Source organism: Vitis vinifera, chromosome 18, assembly GCF_030704535.1.
Source record: "Vitis vinifera cultivar Pinot Noir 40024 chromosome 18, ASM3070453v1".
Taxonomy (NCBI): domain Eukaryota; kingdom Viridiplantae; phylum Streptophyta; class Magnoliopsida; order Vitales; family Vitaceae; genus Vitis; species Vitis vinifera.
This window is the reverse complement of record NC_081822.1, coordinates 27,611,620-27,623,853: the sequence shown is the minus strand read 5'-3', so window position 1 is coordinate 27,623,853 and position 12,234 is coordinate 27,611,620. Positions and strand designations below refer to the sequence as shown.

Below are 12,234 nucleotides of genomic sequence, written 5' to 3'. Positions count from 1 at the left end.
AAGAAGACAAAAAAACTTATGGAGAAGTCAAATACTTTTAAATGAACTATCAAAAATCATATCAATTTAATAATATGACTTGGACCTCTAAAATTGGTTTATAATAATCACAAATGATTGCCACGTAGACTTATTATATAATATGTCAATTTATCAAATTAATTACACAAAACACTTTGTGATAATGCAGAGTTCAGAATTTAAAGCCATTAAGCAGAATAAAATAATTGTTAAATAATTTATTTATTAAATTATTTTACTATATTGAACAAATATTAAATAACAAGCTTCCTTTGTAAAAACTAAGGTGGCCTGCCTAACCATGAATCACAGAAAGGACGGCAAAACGTCAGGCCATGTTGCTGTTTGGACGGCGGAGATTGGTTGAGGAGGGAGACTGAAAACGAGACCACCAAGTTAAACGTAGCCGCAGCTACAAGCAGCTTTTGGGCCCTACGTCACATGCTCTTGTATTTTCCTTGGCTCTTAATTGGGTGGGCCCTACGCTCTGTAAAATAAGAATTTAAAAAGAATAGGAAATCAACAGGTGGGCCCAATCTTCCCCTCTATCAGCCCGGGCCGAGCCATATTTAAGGGTTAAATAAGAAGGTTAGGGCCTCATAGAACCATGCTATTTAAGTATTGTTATAAAAGGCGTGAGACTGCCCATCCATGATGACTCACAACTGGTTGGTTTGGTGATAACCTTAAAAATCAGCTAATTTGTTTTTGACATGTTATTATATTTCAATCAATTTTCTAAAGTAAATATTGATTATTCAAATTTATTTGTCTTTTTATATCATAGGAAGAAATTGAAGAAGAAAAGAAATAGAAAGAATCCAAATTATCTGATTTAATGTTGGGAATTGTCCCAAATTCCTAATTAGTAAAGATCTCTTTTTATAAAGAATATTGTATATAATATTTTCTAAGTTAATATATTATTATAATATTAGATTTTCTTATAGAATAAAGAAAATTGTTGGAAATATCTTTATAAACATTCTAGATCATGAGGGAAAAAAGTCACGAGATGAAGATAGACTTGTAAAGACTATACGTGATGGATAGAGATGTGAGGAAGAAAGGGAGGTATCCGATGGAACGAGAAGACTTGTGGTAGGGTATGGATACAAGGAGTTGGGAAACATGGGATATTTTGGAAACCCAATAGTTGTATCTGGTTCTGTCATCTGTAATATTCTCTATTGTATAGTGGAATAATTCTTGCTCATTCGTGGACGTAGGCATGATTGGCCAAACCACGTTAAAGCCTCATGTAACGTGTGTGATTGTTTTATCTTTGTGTGTTCTTGAATTAACCTTATTTGCATGAAAGATTTCATTGTCACAACATTTAATTTATTATGAAAAGTACAAAGAGAAAAATAAATTGATGAAAAATAAGACTTCTGAGTTACCTTTTGAAATGTCCAAGAATTCTGATTTGTTGTTACCTTTTAAAATGGCAAAGAATCCCTATTAGTTGTTTCACTAACCAATTTTCTCGCCTCAAATCATGAATGGAATTATAAATACAAGAACCATTCTTTTCTCATAACAAAGAGTCTTAACCTCTCTTTTCAAGGAGAAAAATAGGGAAAATTTCGAGAAAGAGAAAAGAAAAATATATTCTTTCTTTTGTATCCAAGGAAAAAGAAAAATATATCCAAGAATTTGCATGTGAAACCTATGATTCACATTTTCTAATTGCTTCAGACTGTTTGAGAATGAAAGCATCAACTTTATGGCAACTAAATTAAGGGAAATGCAAAGTCTGACAAATAAATTACCAAGATTTCAATTCCCAATCCAGGTTTCTCTCATTTCTCTCTTGATCATATTGTAAAAGTAAATCAATTAAATCCTATGTAATAATTCTTATACTCCTTTGAGCATTACTCCTACATTATTTCCATATAACTTGACAATGATTTTCATGACCCAGATGGTGCCATATACTCCACATATTGAATCTAGTACTTTTGTTCCTGGAAGTCAAATTCCTGAGTGGTTTAGCCAACATAGTATAGTGTCACAGACTTAGTCTTTTCCTAAGCTCGTGCAACACTTAGACAAGTCAAGACACTTGATCTTGCTAAGTTAGCCTTACTCCCAATGTTTAGCTTGCTAGGCTAAGATGCACCCGACTTAGAAGCTTTAGAGGGCGTAGTAGGCAACACTTAAAGAATGGAAGCTTTTATTGCTCAAATGAAGCTTTACAAGTGCTTTGGGAACTAACTTGCTTGGTTAGGAAGTGATTTGGGTGGTTTTGGATGGTGCCTTGGCCAAATGAGGCCCTCACCTATTTATAGGCACCAATGGAACTCTCTAGAACCTTGGAGGGTTCCTTACAAATCAAGAATAATCTAGAAGCTCCTACACTAGTATATGTACAAGGGTATGTACAAAATGATTTTAGAAGATTCTAGAATACCTCCACTATTCCAATGCTCTTCTAGCCAAGTGCAAAGATGTATGGACATCTCTAGCCCTCTCTAGAAGCTTCCATACTCTTCCACTTTGTAGCTAAGTGTAGATGTCTCCAAGGGTCTCTAGAAGCTTCCCACCTCCTATATAAGCCCATGGGGAGGGTCATTTGAAGCATCTTGTGACACTTTTCCTCACCTATGCCGTCGACGTCCCCATTGTTGCCTCTTCTTGAAACTTCTCAATGTGTTTCTAGAACCTTCTCAAGGCATATGCATGTTCCCAGCTTACTTGCTTCTTAGGTAGTTCTTTCCATTGGACTAGATACTCTATCAGAGGAGAGACCCCTCTCTCCTGGTAACCCGTTCAGCTAGGAAATTTTTCACCTCCTTCTCCTATGAGGCCTCAGATGGATGCAAACCCCTACACTTTCGATGCTTGGAGTGCTGCTTCCTCTTGCCCATCGAGTTTACCTTTCCTTTGGTGACCTTGTCCATGTGTGAGCGAGCTACCTCAGCTCACTCCTCTTTTGCCTTCTTAGGCGTACTGGGCTTTGGGTTGACTTGGAGGGCACTTAGTAACATCATCGAGGCCATATGTGCTTCGTCTTCCTATTCCCCCTCCTCGATCATGACATTGAGTGCTTTCCTTTTCGAACAATCTCGTGCCCAATGTGGACCGTCACATAGGAAGCATTTGCTTTTAGGTGTAAACTCTTTCCTTTTCATCTTACCCCTTCCTTCTCGGATGTTAGGCATCTTACCTGATCCCATTATAGGAGCATTGTGGTCCCTTGAAACCTCGTCTCCCCCACCCGTGGCGTGGCTATCCTCCAAAGACTCAACCTGGGAGGAGTCTCCCCTCTTGTAATCCATTAAAGACTCTATTACTGCCATAGTAGTGGCTAAGTCTTGAACGCTTCAACGCCTTAATTCCTTCTCGACCCACCCTTCCAGGTTATCCATGAAGTTGAATAACAACTCCTCCTTGGTCATGTTAGGAATCTCAAGCATGAGCGAAGAGAATTCATTGACATAGTTGCGTATTGAGCCTATGTGCTTGAGACGCCTCATGTTTTTCCTAGCCAGGTAAGCCACATCCTCAGGGTAGAACTGCTTCTTGATCTCTCTCTTGAAGTCTTCTCACGTCTCTATGGTGCAAATTTCTTTCTCCATATCGGTGAACCTCTGATGCCACCATAGAGTAGTTGTGTCAGTAAGGTAGAGGGTTGTAGTCCTTACCTTAGCCTCCTCATCAGTCAATGCGATAGCCTCAAAGTATCGCTCCATATGCCATAAGAAGTTGTCCAACTCCTTGGCATCCCGCTTGCCACTAAACCCTTGTGGCTTCGGCACCTCCACCCTAGATGCCTTCTATGTGGCCATGACCCGTGCTGACACAACAGCCTTGTAGATGACCAACTCCTACCTAACCTCCTAGTCTCGGGACTCCATTTGAGTGGCCAAGGCCTCTATCCTTGACTCCATGCTAGCAAGCATGCTCAAGACCTTTTCTTGGAAAGACATAAACTCCTCATGTGACACTAGCTGAAATTGTGAGACTAGCATCCCCTCAAGAAGGTCTTGGATCTACTCCCTTAGATTCTCTAAGCCCTTCTCCATGCTTTGCTCGATCAAGTCCACATCTTCTCGGGTGTCTACCATGGCTAGCTCCACCTTGGCTAGCCTTGCCTCTATGTTGGCTATGGGATCAAGAGATTTATCCTTTTTGCCCATGCCCCGTGCAGTAGGCTCGGTCTCCTTCCCATGAGTTTGCTCGCTAGCGTCCTCAATGTTGGACCCCAACATGCTTCTTTTACTGTGCCTGCTTTGTAGCCGTGCTTTAATACCAACTGTGACAGACTTAGTCTTTTCCTAAACTTATGTGAGACTTAGACAAGTCAAGACACTTGATCTTGCTAAGTCAGCCTTACTCCTAATGCTTAGCTTGCTAGGCTAAGATGCACCCGACTTAGAAGCTTTAGAGGGTGTAGTAGGAAATACTTAAAGGATGGATGCTTTTATTGCTCAAAGGAAGCTTTACAAGTGCTTTGGGAACTCAATTGCTTGGTTAGGAAGTGATTTGGGTGGTGCCTTGGCCAAATGAGGCCTTCACCTATTTATGGGCACCAATGGAACTCTCTAGAACATTGGAGGGTTCCTTACAAATCAAGAATAATCTAGAAGCTCCTATACTAGTCTATGTACAAGGGTATGTACAAGATGACTTTGGAAGATTCTAGAATACCCCCACACTATTCCAATGCTCTCCTAGCCAAGTGTAGAGATGTGTAGACATCTCTAACCCTCTCTAGAAGCTTCCATAGTCTTCCACTTTGTAGCTAAGTATAAATGTCTCCAGGGGTCTCTAGAAGCTTCCCACCTTCTATATAAGCCCATGGGGAGGGTCATTTGAAGCATCTCGTGACACTAGGCTCCACAACAACAGTACATCTACCTCCAAATTGGTGTAATACTAGGTTGATGAGATTGGTTGTGTGTGTTATTTTTGTAGTTAAGGGTGTTTTCCATGATTGCCCTGGTAATATATTTTGTTATTTGAATTTGACTCAAGGTAAAACTGTTCACCTTTTTGCTCTCATCAATCCAAAACACCAGAATTCTTCGGATGAAGGACACAGATTCATTAAATCAGATCACATGTGGCTTAGGTATCAACCAATTTCTCGAATTGGGATTGGCCACGCCAATTGGCTAAATAAACTGAGTCAAATTCAGGCTTCATTCAAAGTCTATGGCCCATCTTATGAGATGAAGAAGTGTGGGGTTCATCCACTATAAGAACAAGATGAGAAATAAGGCAATCAACCAGAATTTCAGCGCAACACTACAGATGAGAATTCAAGTATCTTCACTATTAAAGATTATGGTGAGCTTACACATTTTCTCTTTACAATGCTGATATAATGAAGCAAGCCACTTCTACATTGAGAGGATGCATCAGCACAAGATGCTCAAACTTGAAAGATAGAGATGAAAACTATCATATTGTTATTGTCTTACTGGTTTACCTTTTGCATGGTTTTTCTTCTGCATTTGATGCTTTTAGGGGTTAGAACTCGTAAGAATCTAGCTGAGAATTTAGTCATCTATTGCATAGTAGTTGATTCCCAAATTGAACCATTTTATTTGAGCCTATATTTTCTTTTTATGCTTCTTGTTCTTCATATTTTTTCATAGGTTTTTCCTTTTAATAGTAGTCATGGACTGCTCGACCAATATTCTGTTCAAGGTTGTTAGCTAGCTTGGTAGAGCTAAGGAGAGCGTCCCGATGATCCTCTTCTATCTGTGCTTATTCTTCACTTAATTTTGGCCATGGATGTGACTAATGTGACTAATGTGACTAATGTTTTAAGATTTGGTTAACTAAAAATGATCTACATGTTGGCAATTTTGTGAAAATGTATTTTGAGTAGTTACAATATTTATCATTTTTAGTTCATATAAGTGGTCCATCCAATCCAATCCAATCCAAGTTGTTAAAGACCCTTTCAATAACTCATGGAGAAAATAAAGATCAAAGCCTCTCCAAGGAACCCTAAGGGTGAGCCAATGCTCCTATTTTTCTTTAGATATGCTTTGAGAGGTTTTCATAATCTTCAAATTGGAGAAGGCCTCTATGGATGAAAGGCTAGTTGGTTGATTTGAAGTTATTCTTCAATTTGTCTAAGCCTAGTTGCGTTGGCCAAAAGTGCAAATTCTGTAATTTGAGTTTTCCTCATTGAAAGTTAGTTGATCTAGTTTAGGTAACATCTATAAGGGGTGAATAGGTGTTTGAACCTCTTACGCTCAAAAATTAATTTTTTTGAAAAATTAATTTGTTTGATTTAGGAAAGCCTAAAAATATTCAATACAAGAATGCAAGATTTTTTACATGGAAAACCACTTATACAACATGCAGATGTAAAATCCATGGGGTCAGAAACATCTAATTACAAATCCACTATTCAAAAGTATAGTGCACAGTTTTATCTAGTCGAAGTCATCCCTAAGTCTTACTCCCCATCACCTCTACTATACTTCACATTTGTAGTACAACACCGCTTGTGCTCCTAGTGAATCATAATTTAGTGTTTGTGGAGATGCGAATCTCTTTCTCAACCTAGCAAAAGCGAAGACAATCATTTTTCAGAGTTCTGGGAACAAGAAGGCAAATTAGGTTTTTTTGAAACATTTACATCAAAAAGAGAAAATCCTCTTTAGACAAGGTATTTATAGGGCCAAGATCCTAGTGGATCGGATTTAGATTTTTCCCAAACTAAAGCTTTTAAAATTTGGAAAATCAAAGCTTTAGAATTGTAGAGAATTCTATCACACTTGAGTGCTTTAGAGAGAGCTTAAGTGCTCTCTATAGCACTAGAATTCTCTAGGAGGTTTTTAAAACTATTTTAAAAAACATTTAACTCAGTTTAAGAACTTGACATTCACACCAACCTTCATTAACTCTAATTTGTCTTTCTTAGACCTTTCTATACTTACCTTTGTTATTCCAGTTGATCACGCGACAACTTCGAGTTTTCAAAGGAGAGTGAGATATAATCTAAAAAATCCCTAAGTTAAAATGATTGAAACAAAATTATCAATATTAAACTATATAAATTAATGTACCAATACTCACAAATAAGAAACCTTGGGTTCATTTAGCAAGAGGGATTTCTATCAAGCATGATGGGTTTGCTTCAAAAATGACTTATTATGATATGAGAATCATACCAAAATGCTTCAAAGTATAACAAATACTAAGGTGCCAATCACAATACGGTGGAATAAGAAAATATATGACTGAAGTGATTATTTATTTAAGAAAATTTTAAGGTTAGGTTGTTAGGATATCCTAGGATTTTAAATTAATTATGCCCACCTTTTTATTGTTGAAATATTTAAAAAAAAAATTAAAATTTGATTTATTATAAAAAATATGAAAGAAAAATATAATTAAAATTAGTTAAAAAGTTATATATTGAATTTTTATGTAGAATAGAAAAAAAAAATCAAATGAATTAAACAAAACATAAATTTCTTTTCATTCTTTTCCCAACCTTAGATTCTTTTGCCATTCTTAGACATACATGCATCTTTGATGATGGAAGTACAAAAACAATTTATTTCATGCATGAACCACAAATGTAGAGATAGCTTCCCCAACTTTTTAGATGAGATTATAACTATAGAGGTCCTTGTTCATTTTACAACAAATAATTAAATCCATTGGATAAAGAAGAATAACATAAATAAAATGAAGATAGTGAAATTAATGATCATCTTATATAATATTTGTTGAGATGTTTATTTGGTATTACTCATAAAAATGTAGATTAAAGGCATTATTATACAAATATTATTTGATCTAGTTAAAATAAAAATGAACTTTCAAAAACACAAAAAGAAAATGAAGATATTAAGAATATTTTTTAAATGGTAAATGATTTGTTCAATTAGAGGTTGGATTTTATATTAAAACAAAAAAGAGTACAATTTTTGTTTTGATCATTAAACTTGTTCATAGTAATTCAATCATTTACTTGATTAAATACTTAAATATTGTTGGAGTTGGGTGGGCACCCAAGTTGGTGTGACCTAACCTGATCTAACCAAATAAGAGACAAGGGTGGAGCATTTTCTAGTTGTTGAAACTACTAGAAATTACCCAAAAATCACCCCAATAAACTTTTCTCTAGAACAGAAAGATTGAGAGAACTCTGGAAGAAAAGTTCATTGAAAAAGAAGGTGAAAGACTATGTGTTGTGGAACAGAGTGATTCTCGATTTTAGTGTGGTTTCATTCATGACTTGGGGTAAAGAATTAAATGGTGAAACAATTGATTGTTTTTTTTTTCCCGATCTTGGGTATTCCAAAAAGTAATCAAAATTTTTCCTACAAATATTACTTTTGAAATTTAGGAACACTTCTCAATTGAGCAAATGTTCAACTACTTAATATTAACTTATTTTCTTTCAACCCTATTAAAAGTGATTTTTCTAATATTAGTTCATATGCATTTAGTTGAAACATGATTTTTCTTTGTATATCAATATAAATCTGGATAAAATATAAGTCATTAAGCTCATATTTGGTACATTGGAATGGGGAATGAGAATGAATAGATATTTTTGGTAACCATTTTTTAAAACAATTTCCTATTCTCTAAAACAAAAACAAAAACAAAAAAAAACAGGAAACCATGTTTGACAATCAAAAAATAGAAAATAGTTTTTTGCTTTTAAAAACTATTAATATGATGTCTTTAGATAGCATTTTTTAAATTATTTTAAGTTGTTTTTTGGCTATTTTAAAAAATAATTATACAAATATGGGGAATGATAAAAAAAATAAAGCACTACAAATAAACATATGTAAAAACATATAAAGTGGGTTAAAAACATTTCAAGTTCCTAAATAGACATTTTTTTTACAAGATATTGAACAATTTTTTAAAAAAATTCTTGAAAATTGTTTTTCAAAATTATTTTTAAAGGCAATTACCAAACATGAACTTTATTTCGATGCCTATTTTTCCTTGATTAGTAATAAATATGTCAATTCCAATTCTTATGTTTGAAAGCACTAATAAATATGTCAATTCCAATTCTTATGTTTGAAAGCACTAAAGAGTGTAAAGTGAATGTTTGTTTCCATTTCAATTTTAGGTAATAATGAGAATGAGAATGGAAAATAAAATTGATAATAATAACTATACACATAACTTCAAATAATTTTTTATTTTTATTTAAAAAAAAATCTTTGAGAGTTTCTTTACTGAATAATAAAAGTTGGTTTGATCATATAGCCACCTAAAGCAATTTCTACTATTTGGGCACACTGTTATTATTAATAAGTCAAAGTAAAATGTTTGTTTATAATTTTTTTAAAATATAATTTAAGTATGCAAAGTATATTATTTAGTTTTATCTTTAAATTGAAAGTGCCTAATTTTTTGAAGAAAGCGAATTTAATTATTGAATTAAATGAACTCCTACTTATCAATTTTTTTTATAAAGATGCGATAGCTCCTAAGATTTAACTTTGTACTATACTTGATCCTCCTTATTAAACTATTTTTCCTAATTGAGTTTTAAGTTCACTCTTCTCTATTATTTCACTTTTTAGGTACAAGTGATATTAATGAGGAGAAATCGAGTTAAGAAGGGTGTTTATTTTGAAATATACTTTACAATTAATTATTTAGGAGTTTTAAATTAAGATTGAACTTAGTATTGATTTCTAAAACTCTTTGAATTCTTTGGGATGATCTTTGAATTTATTATTTAGATATTTTTAATTAGTTTTGGGTTAGATTTTTTATTTATTTATGCTCTAATCATTGTTATGAATCAATTTAAGGAAGTTGTCAACTAATTACTTGTTGGATTTGTTAGTTAAGGTCATTTACATGTTGGACTCTTGGGTTTGACAAGTGAAATGACCATGGTGTCTTTGATCTTCGAGTGTCACAATTAACAACTAAACTATTTTCATTTTCAAGTCAAGTTTGTTGTTAAGGTAAAAATATACATTCAAAATAATTTAACCAAATATTGAATAAATATGTATCATATGGAGCAAAAATTTATATTAAAGCTCCACAAATAGTAGGAAATTTATTCCAAAATTTTAAAAGAAAATGTGAGAAAAAAAGTCTAAATTAACTTGATCAAATTTTTACACATCTTAAAATTTATTCATCATTTTTTCTGTTTATAAATAATTTAAAAATATATAAATCTTTCCATAATTTATTTATATAATGATTTTTCTTTGTATATGATACAATAAACCAAACAAGGAAGTTTGAATTATTTCTTATTTTACTTTTTTTTTTTAGATGGTTTGTGTAAGCCAACTAAAACCATTTTAATCAAGATGTACATATCATACGAACAAATAAATTATAGATTGCATTTGTTTTGAAAAACGTTTTTTTAAATCTATAATTATTTATTATTATTATTATTATTATTAAATTGCTTTTTGTTGAGAAAAAAGATACTATGACTCCCAATTGATGTTTTAAGTGATTCACAACATACAAGGGGTTGGTATTCTATTTTCAACTATTTACAAAATATAGTTTTGTGTTTTTTTATGGAAAATTCTGAAATACCAACTTAGCTTATCGTCATGTCTTTTATAATCTCAATTCTCAAAGTTTTAAAAAAATTGGGAAACAACTTTGTCCCATCCAGACCAAAACAATAATCATGTTTGCCCCCCAACCGCCGAAATCATCGGTTCAGCACTATTGATTGTCTTAAGTAACACGATAACAAGTGAGAATAATAAGGGTTTGCTAAATAATATTTACAAAAATAATTTTAAAATAATTCTTAAAAGGAGTTGTCTATGAAAAACAGTTTATACGCGAGGCCAAAATAACGTGTGAAAGAATATTTTAAATTTATTCTAAAATAACGTGGAAGTAACCTGTAAGAATTTTTCACAATTGTTAGCTTTCTTCACGCATTTGGTTTATTTTAATTTGGTAATTGATCAAATATCATTATTGTATATAGTGGTCCTGCTCATTGAAGTGGTCAAAGAACATTAAAAGCCAATACACATTCAAATCACTTTCTCTTATATTGAAACGTGGAGAGGAAGAATGGAATCCCGACAAAATTATCATGACTATATAATGAATCATATATATGAAAGAAACACATCAAAAGGAGTAAGAAAATTGAAGGAGTTCTGTTTAGGAAAAGAGAGGAGGCTTTTATTCCAAAGAAGATGTGGCTGATCATGAAGGTTTTCCTCTTACAAATTTTAGTGTTTCAACTTTTTGGTGGTGGCATCCATTGCCAAGCTTCAACCCGTCGGCATACTTTTGTGGTAAATACTATATATGATTCTGGCCTTAACGTCACCTTCTGATTATAATATTTAGGGAGCAGTATGACTCTCATTTTCCACATTACGACCCTTTACTCTGGTGTCGTTGAGTCGTTCATGCATGCTATCAATTTTTAAGTGGTTATACACTTGCATGAATGGATTGATGCAACTATTCATGCATGTAATATTTATTTTGGGATGAGGTTGCCTGGTTAACTTTTAATTGGTTGCAGGTGAGGGAAGCTTCATATACAAGGCTTTGTAGCACCAAGAAAATGTTAACAGTAAATGGACAATTTCCGGGACCAACTATATATGCTATGAAAGGAGAGACGATCATTGTCGACGTTTATAACAGGGGAAAAGAAAATGTCACCATTCACTGGTAGGTCTTGAGCGTGTCTCGGAGAAAGAGCGTCGACAACATGCCTACATGGCATACATTCTTTTATTTCTAAGAGGGGGTTGCAATATATTGCTTTGCAAATAAAGTCAAATTTAAAACAATACTTTAGGGTTATTTGCTTTAGTTCCATTGAAATATAGTAGATGCCGCTTGTTACTATGATAATATGTTGCTACATGCCATCTTTTGTTAGTTAAAAAGTAAGTACTAGTTTTAACCTATAGTTATTGTTTTGTAGGCATGGGGTGAACATGCCTAGATATCCATGGACAGATGGTCCCGAGTATATCACACAATGCCCAATTCAGCCTGGGTCAAAGTTTAGTCAGAAGATCATCCTTTCCTCTGAGGAAGGCACTTTATGGTGGCATGCTCACAGTGACTGGACCCGAGCCACCGTTCATGGAGCTATAATCGTCTATCCTAAGAATGGAACCAAGTATCCTTTTCACAAACCTAATGCAGAAGTTCTCATCATATTAGGTATAAGTGTTGTTACTTTTAAATGTTAATTTACATATTATGAATTAATCAGCATAGCAA

General features: G+C 33.7%; 1 pseudogene; it reads left to right on the top strand.

Moving 5' to 3' along the window:
• The window catches only part of LOC132253149 (uncharacterized), a 62,290-nt pseudogene that overhangs the window by 48,395 nt on the left and 1,661 nt on the right, over positions 1-12,234 (top strand).